At 37.5% G+C, this 16,380-nt stretch overlaps 1 protein-coding gene across 12 annotated transcripts in view; it reads left to right on the top strand.

Annotated features, from left to right (window-relative positions):
* Positions 1-16,380, top strand: part of INPP4B (inositol polyphosphate-4-phosphatase type II B) — a 303,375-nt gene that overhangs the window by 56,388 nt on the left and 230,607 nt on the right. The window contains exon 3 of one of the 12 annotated variants that reach the window (XM_084516570.1): positions 5,266-5,356. The exons of the other annotated variants lie outside the window; for them this stretch is intronic. The gene's annotated coding sequence lies outside the window, so the exon portion shown is untranslated. The remainder of the gene's footprint in view (positions 1-5,265; positions 5,357-16,380) is intronic. 12 annotated transcript variants of the gene reach the window in all.

The raw sequence follows: 16,380 nt of genomic DNA, 5'->3' as shown, positions 1-16,380 counted from the left end.
GAATTTCTACTCATTTGGTCAATGCAGAAGAGTTTTGTCAGAGAAAGAATTAAAATCTGTTATTACATGCCTGCTTCTGTAGAATGTTGCTAAAACTAATAACAGGCATATTACAGGATTGGTTAAGTTACTGACTTCATTTTATTTTTATTTAGGCTGTTGAATGCTTTTTTTTTTTTTTTTTTTTAAAAGCTGAAAATTTTACCTGCATCAATCAAACTTGCACTTGATGATACTTAGAGCTTTATCCTACCTAACAGAAGTTTAAAAGAAATAAGAGATGTGTGTGTGGGAAACCTGTAGCTGACATCATGCACACGACTTACTGTCTTTACAGAAAGAAGGAATCAATGGCATATTTGATGCTTTAAAAAGAATTGCTGGGTTTGGGAGAGGGTTGTCTCCTGCCTCCCGCTTTAAGATTTTCCTTGAACTCTCAATAAAAATTCCAGCTAACACCCTGGGTGTTTGTTCGTTTAATCACATGCATCTGGCCTTTTGTTTGCTCTTGACTTCCCCAAGTTCTCAGACTTTGTCTCCTCTTGACTGTTTAAAAAGTCTGCTTGATATTGAACGCATCCTTAGAGTTCTGTCAGTGACCTTTCCTTTACAGCAATATTTATAAAGAGTAGAACAGATGTGGAACACACAAGCTCATGAAACAAAAATGGATCTCTGTACTGTTTCAGAAGGGTATAAAAGCTTTCCTAATATAAGAACATTCTGAAGTATTCCCATGAGAGAAGATATGCCTCAGCATTGCCAGTGATGTCTCCGTTTTATCACAGCTTAACACACGAGTGCTAATGGATCAACTCTTTAGAGGATGACAATTAATTCTATTTCTGCTAAGTGCCTTGCAGATACTACCACAGCGTGGTACCTGAGTGACAAGCCCCTGTGTCCTACCAGTATCGGGTGGTTTGATTTCATCGGAGTAGGAATCAGGGGATGCAGTGCTACTGCTTTGAGCAGATTTACCAGTGATTATGAAGAATCTGCAGCTGCTCTCTCTGTCTCCTTTTTGCAGGAGTTATTTTGATGATAGTGCCTTGCTGATGTGATACCAACTTGAGGTGAAAGGAAAGCAACTCATTTGTTCCCTTAAAAAGACAAAACAAACAAAAACCTTTTAAAACACTTAGCAACACACCATTTCGGAACCAGTAGGTGGAACTGCTTTTAGCTGGCCCAGTCCTTCTTATGTATATCTCCCAGATACATAGGAAAGTTAAATAAAGAGCCTTAAAATCTAATGGGACATTTTGAGTTGTAATGTCAATGCAGTTCAAGGGCATAATGGGATTCAGTTAGTGGCCAACTAACTGGAATTTTGGAGAAATAAATGCAATATACAATCTGTTTTACTGATGGAAGTTTTGGTGTTTTGAGGAGCAAGACTGTTTTATCAATAGTCCAGTGAGTAATCATGGTTATTTGGGCTGTGCTTTATTAATGCTTTGACAGATTTAGCTCTCATCAACCTGACTTGAATAGCCAGGCATGGCTGTCTCAAGCAACCCTCAAGTTTATTAGCAAGTTGATTAGTTTGCTCTGAGACTTACTTGGTAGTGCAGAAATTTTTTTTTCTGAAGTCTTGATGTGTGAAGAAAGGGATTAAAAAGCAGAGGAGGAAGCATTAGGATGGTATAGGTATTCCTGTGTGTCTGCTTTCTCTTTTACATGTGTCAACCCTGTCTTTTTTTTTTTTTTTTTTTTTTTTTTCTTTTAGTATATTTTATTCAGGATTTATGGAGTAAGGATTTATGTCTGAAGTGCTGAACATGCGTCAACTATCTGAAGCCAAGTTATTGACTGGAATATTTCAGACTTCCTGTGCATCCGTCCTTACTGAACAAATATGGCAGCTTTTTTTTTTTTTTTTTTTTTTTTGTTAGGCTCATGGAAGCACATTTGTGTTCCTGAAGTTTTTTCTATCAGACGTTTTTTTCTTCTTGATCTACAGTGCACATACATGGCGGAGCAAAGTCAGCTTCCAGTACCTTGAAAATACTGTTTGGTCCTGTGGATCTCACTGACCACTTTTAAGACCAATCATATACGTGTGTGTGTGTATATATATATACATGTATACATATATGTATATACATATATATATATACATATATATATGTATATACATATATGTATACGTATATGTATATACATATATATATACATATATATATGTATATACATATATGTATACGTATATATATATACACACACACATATATGTATATACATATATATATATACATATATATATACACACACATATATATATACACACATATATTTATATATACACATATATATATGTATATAGATAGGTAGATATTTATATGGTGTTAAGGGATTGGTATTTGCTGCCTTTTGTCTTGGAATCTATTTCTAGTCACAAATGATCATACTATGATCATGTAAAGAACACGGGATCTGAGGCTTTCTGGTGCTGGTTATCAGTTTTTTATCTAGCTTATGAAAAAAGCTCCACTTTATAAGTTACAATATTTTTTGAAGTAATTTTAAGATTGAGAACTGTGCTCACAAACTAATTAGGACACAAACAGAATTCCTGTGGCGATGAAATAATTAATGCTTCAACAGACATGATTAAAACTTAGGTGTTTGTCTAGCCTAATCAAAAAGATGGTTATGTGGAAATGGAAAAAGTGTATTTTTACCTGTGTTAACACTAAACACTTTAAACATTTCAATTAATTCTTTAATAATGTAGGTCGGGGAAAATTGTAGGTGGGAATTAAATACGAGGCAACAAAAGCTTCAAATCCTGTGACATTCTGTGTACTCTACAACACAAAGGTATGGTGTTTTTGCTTTTGTGAGCTTAAGTGTAGCTAACTGGGTTGATGTGGTTGCAGCATAGCTGTGGCAGGATGGTTCCCCAGCTGCCAGTGCTTGGCCCAGGGTCCCAGGCAAGGCTGTGGGCTTGGAGATGAAAGCCATCTGAGTGCTCCGCCTGGGCTGCTGTGCAGATGTATGGGGTTCTGCACAAGCATTGCAAAAGGCTGGTACGTCATGGAAAAGGCACCATGGGCCAAGTCACAGGCTATTAATAATAATCAGAGGGTTTAAATACCACTGAAGTTTGACCTTTGTAAGGAAGCTTGATAGCCTCTGCTAGGAAATGTATGCAGTCTGTGGCCTGGGGAGAAGATTTTATATACACACACACATATATATATACACACATATTTGCTTTTATTTGACATGTTGCTTAGTTCTGAAATAAAAATTATTTCTGTTCAAGCTATTTTCTACTGAGAAAGAAGGGTTATTCCCAGGAAAGGAAATACAAATAAATACGCTAAGTTGTATCTGGCAGATTGTAAATCAGGAAGAAAATACAGCTTTTCCCTATGCCTCATCTTGTTAATAAAGACAAAAGCATTTCATTTTTTTTTAATTCTATTTTTTTTGCTTGTTTTCTTTTTTTTTAAAGCACAAGTAGTGGATCTAGGATTATTGAACTGAGGGTCTGGTCATTTTGAAATGACGAGATATATCCAAATTGTGTCACAGACACAAAAATAAAAGACCTGCAAGAAAGTTCAGAACTTCTCTTCCTTACATGTTATATGAGAAGAGAAGACATGGTCATCTGTCTCTCTACTCCAAGACAAGTTATGTCAGTATAGCTTCCTACCAGTTCTGGAAACTCCATAGAGAGTTGAGAGTAAAGCATCTGGTAAGGGTTTCTGCCTCTGAATCTGTAGAGATGCAGCATATCTTTCCCTAGCAAGACCGACTATATTAGCTCACCATGACAGTAAGGCTTCCAGGAGATGGCATGATCTGTACTGTGTGTTGATGCTGTGGAGGTGCACTGTAACTGCAACTGTTCTCATTTCTTTCCTTATTGGTAGTTTTGGGCTTCTTGTTTTTCTATGATATGGTGTCTCATGCTGGTCCTTCAAGTAAGGTCACACCTGAGACATTCTGAATTACTCATTTGGCGAGAATGGGGCTCTCATGTCATTCAGTACTGCATCTCTGTTCTTACTGTAGAACAGCCTGGAGAAAATGGAAACTTAGTGTTTATTCATGGAGATGCTTATTTCTATATTTTATTCCTTCCCCCTAGAGCTCTCTCCACCCAAATATCTGTAGTAGACGTAAATATCTTTGGTCTAAATCTGCAAACAGTCTCTGCTTTTAGCTTCTATATCGCTACCGTTGCATTTGAAAACTCAGTTCAGACAGTCATTGGGAGAAAAATGTCTTTGGTTTCTTCCTGCTTGGTGTTCAAAATAATTTGGATATACGTTTGACCTCCTAGTGCCGACAATTTTATCTTCGTCCAAAACTTGGAAGAATCTGAGAGTATTGTTTGGACTTTTTGTGGTGATGCTTTTTGTCAGCTGTCACTTTTAAATAACAGGGATCCAAACCTTCTTTACAGACATGCAAGCTAATTTGAATGCTTTCATTCCTGTTCAACAGTACTCTACAGAGAAATGGTTTTCTATTAAATGAAGGAAAAAAAATTCATTCTTCTTCAAATGAGGCTTTGAGTACATAATCTAATTCCTACAAATTAGATAAACTGAGGATGAGGTTGAATGTAATTAATTTGTTACTTGATTCCTTAATTGCATACTCTGTGTTTTTTTATTACATGCTTTATTCCCCATGTTCCTTTTAGGTGTTTATCTATGAGTATAAAGTTCACAGTTGAGAGAATCTTTATAGCAATCACTTTACTGTTCAGCTGTATTCCTAAAGCAGACATTTGGAGCAGTGCATCTTGAACAGTCCTTCCTGCTCACTGTCTAGAAGAATGTAGCCTGAAAATGGGGTCTTCAATCTTACGAATAAAGTAACATAATTCATGTGTAAACTTGGCAGGTTAAAATACGTTATTGACAGGAATGATCCTCTGTATTCTAGAAATTCTGACCAAGAAAATATGAACCATGATTCCATGACCTTCTGGTAGCTGCTCTGGTTGTTACTTAATCTCTGTGCTCATCACGAGTCAGGATTGTCTAGGTGACCCTGCTTTAATAGGTTTGTGGCTTCATGTTTCCATCACTCTGCTCGATGGAAGAGGTCGCTAAAGAGAGGGCAGTTTGGCACTGAATTCTGTATTTCTCCCCTTTAAGATGATTATCCCTACCTCTAATGTTCTGGCAAGACCAACTGTCAGCAAGCAGTTCCCATCCCTGAGAGGAAGTTATAGGTTCTCCCTGATGCTGGATGCTGTGTGGAATTACCTAAATCATCACAACTGCCTTCCAGGACAGTCCTGAAGATACACATTGAAGCCTGCCTGCAACTGCAAAATAATTTTCTGATGGAGTGGTAGAATGACGACATCTTACTGTTTAAGGTATCTCTAAACTTGACTTTCTAAACCTCTTACCATTTCTGTGGAGGAGGTTTTGTATAAAACGAGATTTTTTCTTTTTAAGGTGTTTTTGACCGAATGCTCTCATTTTTAAATAAGCACAGTTTTAAGTTGGGAGTAATTTTAAGAGCTGGACAGTTCAAATAAATAAAAAGGAAAGAAGTGTGGTATCAAGTCTGTATGCATTTCTGTTTACTGTTGAAAGTTGATTACTTTTCAAAAAAAAAAAAAGGGGGGGGTGGGGGGGGGAACATGACATGACATTTTTTCCCCTTAGAACAACCAGTGATATATGGAACAGTGTGAAGTGTCTCCTCAATGAAGTGGTGTTCTAAAACATTGCTGACTCTTTCTCTTTCCAGTCATGCAGGAGTTCCAAAACAGTAAATACTCAGATGTTCTACTTTTAAAGGAATATATATTTTCCTTTCCACAGTGAACGAAGCCAGCTCTTGCCTATTAAGTGATATTGTTGTAGCTTATAAAATGGGGAATGGAATATTTGAAACTACAGCTTTCAATTTGATATATAGCTGGCTGTTATGCCTCTCGGAATTATAAAAGACATGCTTAAGTGTGAATCAGAAAATAGTGTCAAGGGAAAAAATGTTGCTTTTTGGCAGTGGTTTAAAATAAATTAAACTTTGGAAATGTTCAAAGTCAGGTGTTCCCATTTTGATTCATTCCCTTGCATCAATATATTCCTGGCATTCTGTGTTGTGATGACCTTTTTTAAAAAAAAAAAAATAAAAAAAATAATTAGAGAATCCAAGCTGCTTTTCTCTTCCCAGACCAGAGATGAGAATATATTTTAGTCCAATAAATCAGCAAGCATTTCCAAATGAGTAAAGAGTGAAATTTTTTAGAGACTGAAGTCCTCCATAGAACTCGAGCAAGAAGTATGAACAGAATGAAACTTTTCTTTCATTAAAAGATTGAGGATCATTAGTTATTGTGTGGTTTCCTCACCCCTCCAAGTAGTTCTTCCCACATTACTGCCTGTGGGGGGGTGGGTTGTGTGGCCTGAAGGCCATGGATATTGCTGGCCTTAGGCTGTCCCTCTACCAGCTGCCTTTGAGACCCCTTTGCAGAAAGCCATGGGTTGCAGCTAGAACTTGCTGGACTTTTTTGTTTTCTTGAGATTGGCAGATGGGGAGTAAGGTAAACTGCTTGCTAACAAAATGGCGCAGTGGCCATTTTAGTGAGTGGTTGTGTATAACTATGCAAACGTGTTAAAAGTTAGAAGGTGGAGACCGGGCCTAGAGTCATGTTTTCTTGCAAGTTGTTTTTGCATACCAGCAAAAGAGTGTGAGATAGGGCTTAGCCATTAGTGTTACCAAGATAAGTATTAAAAAGTGCTTTCTTTTAGCTCTTTGTGGCCAAACCATAACTGCTGATTCCATCAACTGAATATTAAACAGTTTGTGTTTCCTTGATCAGAGTTTCCAGAATACAGAACATAGTCTAATGTCTAATACCATGAAAATATATTTTTTCCACATGCGATTTTTAAGTAGGATTATTATGTAATTGTGTGCTTGAGACCATGGCACGGAAGTGCCTGAACTTGTACTGAAGCAAGTCTGGATTTATTTATTCAACTTTTTTTTTTAAGTTAAAGATGATTTGTAAGTCTTCCTTCACTACATCTTTTTTCTCTCTTTTTGGTTACTACTAGCTCATATTTATGATTCTAATGTGCAGGTAGGTATCTTATATACTTGCAGTGCAAATGCCTTAGGTTCTTGGACTTGTTGATACCATTGGGTACAAGGATCTGGAGACAGGTCTTGATAATTGTGTGCTTAGGGCTCCCTTCTTGAAGCCTTGAACAAGGGCTTGGCTCTACTGTATCATCTGCAGGTGAGGGGGTGGAGGAGGAGCAAGTGACAGTGGTGTGGAAAAAGGGAATGGTGTTTGTATCTTCCTTATGCCATTTCCCCGCATCCACGTTCACAGTAGAGGCTGCCTGACCTACAGCACTCTGACATATGGCTTGTCAAGTACTAGCTAGTCATATAAATTGACTTCCTTATTTTCAGTTCTAAATTTAGCCATTTAATTATTGAGTTCCCTATGGCAGGACTGCAGCTTGTGCTCTGGAGCAGACATGTCAGTTAAGTTCCTAGAACTCTTTCAGGCTCTCAGCATGAGAAGGCAGTGATATGTCCCTCCAATGCAATAATCTGTTTAAGATTTGCTTTATTCTGGTTTTATTAATCTATTACTCAGGATGTCTTGGAAAGTTGACCAGGAATGATATTTGGAAGCTTCCACACAACTGGTAAAACCCTTAGATGCTGAGAGTAGGTAGAGTGAGATTGCGAAGTTCATAGGCTTAAAGAGTAGTTCTAACGAAATGTTATTTCAAAAAAGTATCTTTTTGGTGTAATTCACATAAAAACCGTTTATATTTAAGCAGAGCCCTCCAAAGGCATAATTTAATCATCTTTATTTTGCAATCACTGTCAGTACACTTTCTCTGGGAAAGTTTTTAAAAAGGAGTAGTGTTAGTGATATTCTTTCAGAATACAGAGCTGAATGAGAGCCAAGTTCAGCATAGATCAGGAACTTATTTGTAATAGTGCACAGTGCCAAAAACAGCATTCCTTCATGTTGTTACAGATGACTGCATCATGTGCTTCTTGTCTTTTTTTTTTTTCAACATTGGATTGTGTGGCTGACATGTATTTTAACGTGCAGTTGTGATTGCTTGTCCTCTGATTTAAGATGAAAGCTTTGTAGCACAGTCTGTCTTGATTTACTAGTTAAAATTCTATACCAAAGAAAATCTATTGGTTTTATTTAATAACTTCATGTCAGCAATATGTTAGCTTTTACTTCATGTGTAATTTCATATTTGTCTACTGGTAATAGAGGTTACAATAACTGAGAGGCGGATAAGGTATAAGGCTCCCCAAACTATTCCTGTAAGCCATTCATTTTGACTTCACTGTGAGGAGTGTGGGCTTCAAGGTTTTAGGGTTATACACTTAATATATGAAACAGATGAGATGAGGTAATTCACGGTTAAACTCAGCGCTGCTATGTCGTACTGCATTGATTTCTTAGATGAGTGAGATGTGCATATACTGTATGCAGACTAATTACATTAATTCTCTCCAGTGGGAAAGATGTCCAAATAGTACAAAACATGTTAAAATCACAGATTGAGTTAACTGGATGAAAGACAGTTTGCTTTCATTGTAACACTTGTTTTCAAATGTTATACAACTGATACTATAATGGGATTGAGGTTGTTTTCTCCAAGATACGAGTAAATTATAAAGAAATTATGAAGCAATGAAAAGTGAAGAATAAAGTATATGCTGAATATATTTGTAAAGATTAAAAATGTATACTGAACAGGAAGATAAAATGCAACATACTTTATTACCATGTGTACCTCAAGGATAAATGAGAAAGATGGCTAATCTAAATAAGCAAGAAAACATGAATACTGAAATCACTGATAAGTTCTATTTTCTTATTTATTTATTTATTTTCCCCGTTTTAAGCCAGGAATCTGATATTTTGGTCCTTTGAGATGTTCCTAATCTACCCAGACAACCTATAAATCCACAGGAAGAGTTTTTAGGCATATTAATTACAGTAGTGGCAAACTTTTTTTTTTTTTTTTTTTTTTTTTTTAAATGCTTGTTTCCCTGTAGAACTCTCTTGTGGACTAATTAAGGATTACCAAGTAAAGGAATGTAATGCTGTTTTGTTAATGTCTTGTTTAACCTTAGCAAGGACTGAGCCTACCTTTGGTCTTCATATCACAGTGTTCTTCTGCTCCTCCTTGTTACCAATAGGCTCAGCTGTGCTGTTGTGGTAGTTTTACTGTGCTAGGCAGCTAAGCACCACAACCGCTCTCTCACTCCCCCTCCTTAGATGAGGAGGGGAAGAAGTAAAGTAAAGAATAATTCATGGGTTGAGATAAGGATAATTTAATTAAAGGGGACAAAAATAATAATTATTAAGGAAAGATTATTATTAACTAAATAATTTAACTAAAGAAAAAAAAGGGAAAAGGAAAAACAAAACAAAACAAAGGCTATGTGGAAGCGCAGAGGAAAAAAAATACTTCCCACAAATGAGCGATGCTTGACCACGTCTTTGAAGCAGGGCCTCGACGCACGTAGCCAGTGTTCAGGAGGAGGACTGACATGTTCACAATGAGAGCCCACCCCTCCCCTCTTCTTCCTGTTTCCACCTTTTATTGCTGAGAGTGACATCGTATGGTATGGAATATCCCTTTGGTTGGTTTAGGTCAGCTGCCCTGATGATGTTCCTCTTCTCACTTTTTTGCCCACCCCCTAGGAGTGTTAGAGAAAGGCCCGATGCTGTGCCAGCACTGCTCAGCAGCAGACACAACACTGGCGTGATCCCACTGCTGTTCCAGCTACAAGTGCAGAGCACTGCACTGTATGGGCTGCTGCAGGGAAAGCTAACATCCCAGTCAGACCCAGTACAGCTATGTAAGCTCCTGTTTTGCTGCTGCAGGTCACTGAAAGTCAACCAAGAAATATCCGTGTGTGGTTTGTGTTCCAGAAACTAGAAGCTGATATTGATCCTGTGCTTCTAAGGTTTTGATACAGTGATATGGAGACACTGTCACAGAAGCAGTTGATGAAAAATAGGATATGAGTACTTTGTTACATTATGCTTCAATAATCACGACTGTTGCCTGTGTTAGAAAATAATTTGTTTATAGGAACATGGAAGGAATAGTGTTGGTTCATGTAAAATATAGGATAAGAAAAGAGTAAGAATCAGTGAACAAGAACAATAAGAGAAACAGCAGCTTTAAAGGTGATGAGTATAGAAGAAAATATCTAACTCCTTTTTATGGATTCCTTTCTTGCTGTGTTTGAATATATGTGGAATTATGTCCTAGAATGCTTTTTCAAAGTGTGCACAACACGCTTTTACCTTCTGTCTTTTCACTCACCAGTAGCAGGGGAGCCTGCTGTTTCTTGCATACTGACTTGTCGCAGTAGAAGGGAGTTGACCTTTTATTCTTAAGGAACTGTAGAAACTGCAGTGAATTTGGCCTGATTCAATAAATGGATTATGTTTTCTGCACTGGTTAGGTTGTACTGTCCAGAATTTGATGACATCAGACCTTCAGAGCAATGACTGCGGTAATTAATGCTTCATTGTAGCAGTTGTTCAGGTTGCTCCTTCTTTACATTTCCCTGTATAGCACTGGGTGTTGTTTTCTTCCTGATTTCTATAAATGAGAGCTAGAAACTGTGTGTGGGCTTGTTTCCATTATAAAGATGAGATGGAGAGAAAGAGACATGAAGTGTCCTGGTCCTAGCCTCCTGTATCCAAGGCCCTAAGCCTGAAGAAGGGTACGTGTGCTTCACGAGGTTGTCACTTGGCAATATATGCAGTGTAGAGCTGATGGTCCTTCCCCTCAGATGCCAGGGTCATTTATCTCCTGAACACTTCAAACTGGATTTTTCTACCCTGATATATAAATTATTCAGCTCCTTCCTTTGGCTTCCTTCTTGTCAAATTCTAGCAGGGATATTATCTGTTTTAGCTGTTATTCTAATCTTTTTGCCTCATCTTGGAACTTGACATAGTTCCAAGGTCTTATTCTTTCTTCCACTTTCATAATCTTTCTCTGACTCTCTCTCTATGAGAGGCTGTTACTTCTTCCACCGCTGTGTAATACCCAGTTCTCTGTCTGCCTTCTAGTTTTATTTTCCCTTACAGCTCTTTTTTTCCCTGTTTTTGTTCTTTTTTTTTTTTTTTTCTTCCTATTTTCATCCTATCCAAACATCCTTTTCTGGATTATCAACATTCTCATTTTGTACCAATTTATTTCTTCTTTTCATGTGATCCACGTTTCAGATTCTATAGGATTTCTGTGTTACTGGACACATCACTATTACATTGCAGTTTCTTAAGAAGCTGTTGAACTTGACATTTTGTAACTTCTACTATTGTTGTATTGTATAATAATTATCCCTAACCATTAACAGAGACAGAAGGACTATTAACTAATTCAATGAACTAATTCTTTGCTGCAGGACAATTACTATTTACTTTGTGGATGGTATTTCAAGTATGTTGGAAAGGAAGTTGTAAGGACTGAAAACATGAAAATGGTTCAGTTAGTTAACTGCCATTGCTTTTCTGTCCACTGAAAATTCTAGTTATTCAAGGGGTTGGATGGCTTCACCACTCACTCATCCTTCATTGTGCAGTAAGAAACATTGTGATTCCTATGAAAAACTTTAACAACTTGCTCACAATTTAGCACCCATTTAACCTTTTGAGCCTAATTATTATTCAGAAATTTAGCTAAATCTGTAACCTGTTTTATAATGCCAGTCAATTTCCACCTCTGAAGTAGAACATTTTTTAACTCTTGGAACTGAAGATATCTTGGGCTACAGTTACAAGAATACTGCAGTTTCTCATATTGCTAAAAAGGATGTGATGTTTTTGCATGCAGTTCTAAGCTCACTGGCAGTGGGCTCAGTACTAGAGCCTGCTGTGACTTATATTGATGTGCCGACAGCAGGTTTCCTTGAGTTTAAATACAGGGCATAGATTTAAATGTACACCGAAAAACTGAAATGCTGGTAGACTTCAGACTTACTGGACTCCTAGATTTCATTTTTAAATAAAGGAAACTTATTCAAAAATGTAAAGCTATTACTGTTTCAAAACAGAACAGCGTACTGTTACACTTCTGCTCATGCATGCCACAAAATTCAAGGTGTTAAAGCTTTCTGCAGTAGAAATACATTGTGCTGTGCTTGTCCTCTGTGCTCATTTCTTTCACATCTCCAGAGGCTGGGTGAAAAGCAGAGAAGAGGGCTGTAGTCATGCTTGGTTTATGACCAAAAGGCAAGTATTACAGGTAGAAAATGTGTGTTTTGCTCTTTGTTTTCTTGGTTCCCCCAACAAAAAATTTAAATATACATGTTGCATCAGGCTTGCTCATCTTTTTCAATTAGTCCCATAATTAAAAGTTTGAGAAATGTCACCCAAAAGATCTTTTCAGACCAAGATTAAGCCAAGCAGGTAGTGCCAGAGGAGTGTTGTTTGGCTTTTGCTATCAGGGAAAAAGGCAAATATTTGCTTTGAGGCCATCCCTTGAGCCTGGGGTGGGTGCGGCCAGGCTGAACGTGTGTGGGGCAGATGGGAGGCCTTGGTCTTGCCGGCCTTCCTCAGCCTCACTCCTGAGCCCGGGGCTGTGCTCCACGAAGTAGGAAGCCTATGGAATAGCAATCGCGTTGTTGCGTGAAGGCTCCATGTTGACCTGTTTTTCAAAGATTACACTGAGAGTAACTTGGCATCCTCTCCAGGGCTTACGCCTTTGCTGAAGCGTGAGTGTTCTTGTCTTCATCAGTTCTTTCTCAGTACCCTTTGAAAGAAATACAGTAAATAAGTTTTCAGCTAAATATTAGAAATAGCACAATGCAAATCAGCTGTCACACAAATGCCTGTCGGAATAATGAATAACAAACCAAAACTATCCATGCTTTTGTCTACAGTTTTGGAGTAAAAACTGAACTGTTAAGAACTGCTGTACTTAAGAATGTGAATAAATGAAAAGAGAAGGAAGTTGTGGGGCTGCAGGTAGTCAATGCTGAGCCCTGGCAGACAGCATGTAGTCACGCATGACCAGAACATGCACAGCTGAGCTATTTGTTGCAACAGAAACTCTGGGGGGGGAAAAGCCAACTTCAACCCCCTTCAACAAGTCTGTTACTAGAAACTGTATATGCATTTAATGAGTGAAGAAATGCTGTTTCATGCTTTCGTTACCCAACTTCCCCTTCTGCTTGTTGGGGGACTGTGTTTCCTTTTTTTTTTAAAAAAATGACTTACTATATTTTGTCATTGATCCATTGAAGACAGAAGCATGGGTTGTTTGCAATATGGAAAAATTGGCAATGATTTTCAATTATCATTTGGAAGCTTTAGCTATCTTCCAAATGCTTGTACTGTGTTTAGTTTTAGTTGTCAAAATTGAGGTACCAAGTGATTGGGGAATCAGCTGTGAGAAGCAAAATTCATAGTCTTATATGGCCATGTAGATGTTGGTTACATATGACTTTGTTACTGCTAAGTAAAAGCAAATGAGCAATCTTCGGTCATGAAGATACAGTTTATCTACTTAGTATATTCCATATTTAAAAAAAAAAGCAACAATGAAAGATGAAAGCAAAAGGCTGACTGCTGAATTCTCAGTAGTATTTTTTATAGTTGCTGTATCAAATGTCAGGTTTGGCCCAAATACGTTGTTATGACAGGTTGGTTTGCCAGCTACTATTCTGGGTGAAAACTACTTGCTCATTGAGATGATGATGTTACTAGTAGTAATATTTTTAAAAAATCCATTCATGTAATTTGCCATGGATTCTAACCGTTTTCTAATGTTTTGTACTTAGTTTATTTTACTTTACTGTTTCCTAGACTTATCAGTAGTAGAATGGTGCTCTCCTGCAGGATGGTGCTTAGAACAATATGATGAAGGCTTTAAGTGCTCAAAAAGGGTCACGGGGACAAAAAGGCTATTGAACCCTGGCTGGTTTTCAGTTGAGTCAGTTGCACTTCAGCCAGCAAATTTGCATCTGTTAATGCCACACAAGGTTGTGGCATGGTAGGCAAAGGTGGCTCAACTGTAATATGTAAAGTTTTCATGGTCTGCCAGGAAATTTTATCAGCTTTCTCTTGCTCATTTTAGTTTTTAATCTGTTGACCACTTCCCCATATCTCCTATTTGAAACTTCTCATTTGCACGTTTCTAATATTGGCATTTTTAAAGAGAAAAAAAGATATTAATCTGGTGGTGGTGAGGATAGGTGGAGTTGTCATTTGTTTTCTTCGAGGACTTTTTTAAACTAAGAGTGTGAGGGCTTGGTTGACAAGCGGTTTCTGCAGGAGAGACTGGGCAGTGAAAGTAGCTTTTATATTATCACTTGCAGTATTCTTAAACTCACAAGCAAGTCAAACTAGCTGTACAATTTTGTACAGTCTCTGTTCTGCTCTGTGTTGTACCTGCTAATTTATAGTCCCAAGAAGTTGCTCTAGGCATACCCTGCCTTTAGACTGGTTTTGTTCCACTCTGCCTCACTTTGCACAGGATTTACATACCATCGTCTGTAAATAAGCAGGATCTGGAGATGGAGATAGAAAACATGGAAGAATCAGTTACTATCTAAATCAACCTAATATTTTCACCTTGTACTGCTCAATATAATCAAATGAACATAGGTTTAGTCTTTTCAGTAACTGGGTCTTGTAAATGAAAAAAAGCAGTTTTATACATCCCAATAATCTCAAAAAAAAAAATTGGATTTTTTTTTTTCTTGGAACTTGGTAAATTTCTTTGGCAAAATCATTGTTTGAAATCGAAAAGATGGTATGGGTATATACTACGATGGGTCAGGTTTGCCTTTTCTGCTGCAAGTACCACACTAAATTTGTCATCTAGGCAGCATGCTGATTACATTAGTAAGATCATTGTCATGTTTGCTTGGAGTAGCTTGAGGTTATTTTGCCTAGATCAGCTAGTCCATGAGGCTCTGCAAGCATGAAACAGGTTGTTCTCCCTTTGGGTGTTAAATGGTTGCCTGGGAAAAGAGATGTGGCATTTGAACATCTTGCCTTTTCAAGTCAGGTATTTGAATTTGTACGTATGTATGCAAGTGCATGCATGTGCCATCCAGACGGTGATACGAGGGAAGTAGCAATGGCACCTTGAAAGGGCATCACAAACTGAACATACAAATTTCCAAAGTTAGTATGACTAAATGATCTTGCTGCAGGAGAACAGTAGATAGTGCACAATTTATAACACAAATTGTTTCTATCCTTCTCCTTAGGTACATGAGAAATGCCACAGAGCTCCCCATTTACTGTCCCATATCTGAGTGACAGAATGGGGATCCAGTATGTAATCTCAAGGGGAGAGCTGCAAAGCATGCAAGCCCAGCACCTATCTTATCTTATGCCAGCCAGTATTTTACAGTTTTTCAAAACATGTTCTAAAAAGTAATTCACTGTTTTCCTTCACTCCAGATTCATAAATAGCCTGAAATAATCAGATTAAGGTCAAGGATGTTAATATATGCTACAAGCTGCGAGCTTTTTTGTGCTCCAGTATGAATTTTTTAAAGTTTGCACATTCCTCAAAGTGCTGTTCAGTTAAACTACAGTCATTGAAGTTTTCAAGGTATTTTGAAATATGGGATTCTGTTGTTCAGCTGAGGCTTTTAATGGTGATGCTAAGTGCTGCTTGGAGACAGTATTTTTAAATCTGTTCTTTATAATTGACTGAGGTCAGAGTAGTGATTTTCATTTTTTCCTTTTTTTTTTAAAGCATTTTTAGTTTGCCCTATTTTTTTTTTTTTTTTTTTTTTTTTTTGTACACCCTCATAATCTACTGCCAAAGTTAATTGCTTTAACCCAAATAGTTATCCTGCCTCTTTTTCTTCTGGAAGGTAACTGAGGTTCTCAAAATAAGTTTATGCTGTGAACAGTTTCACTTGAATATTTTTCTCTAAAAACTGCCTGAAGTATTCATTTAAACCAAACATACGAATGTTTTGGGTCATGCTGAATAGCAGAGGTGCGTACTGTTCAAGTAATTATTCATTTCTTGAAATAACTTGTATCCCTTCTTGTGCTCTTTCCTCTGAGAAAGGACATTAGGTTTCTGGCTATATGACAGCAGTGCTGTTTCTCTTGCACTAAGGAAAATTCTTCTGCCAGATTGTTCTTTTCCTTGTTTGCTTGTTTTAGGACAAGTGGACAAACAAACAAAAGTATCAGCCTTTCCTCCTTCAGGTAAATGAGGTTATGTACTGGGGAGAAAAGGAGTGAATTGTGTCAAGGGTAGGGCTTTGCTACATCTATGTCTTTACGTCTTCCCCTGTACCATTTCAAAGAGCAGTGTTTTCCTTTCTGTGAAACTGGGCAACCGATCAGGAAGATGCTACCAGCTCTTCTCTACACAGAACTGATCAATG

Source organism: Aythya ferina (assembly GCF_964211825.1).
Source record: "Aythya ferina genome assembly, chromosome: 4".
NCBI classification, from domain to species: Eukaryota; Metazoa; Chordata; class Aves; order Anseriformes; family Anatidae; genus Aythya; species Aythya ferina.
The sequence above is the reverse complement of the archived record's forward strand: the minus strand, read 5'-3'. Positions and strand labels throughout refer to the sequence as shown.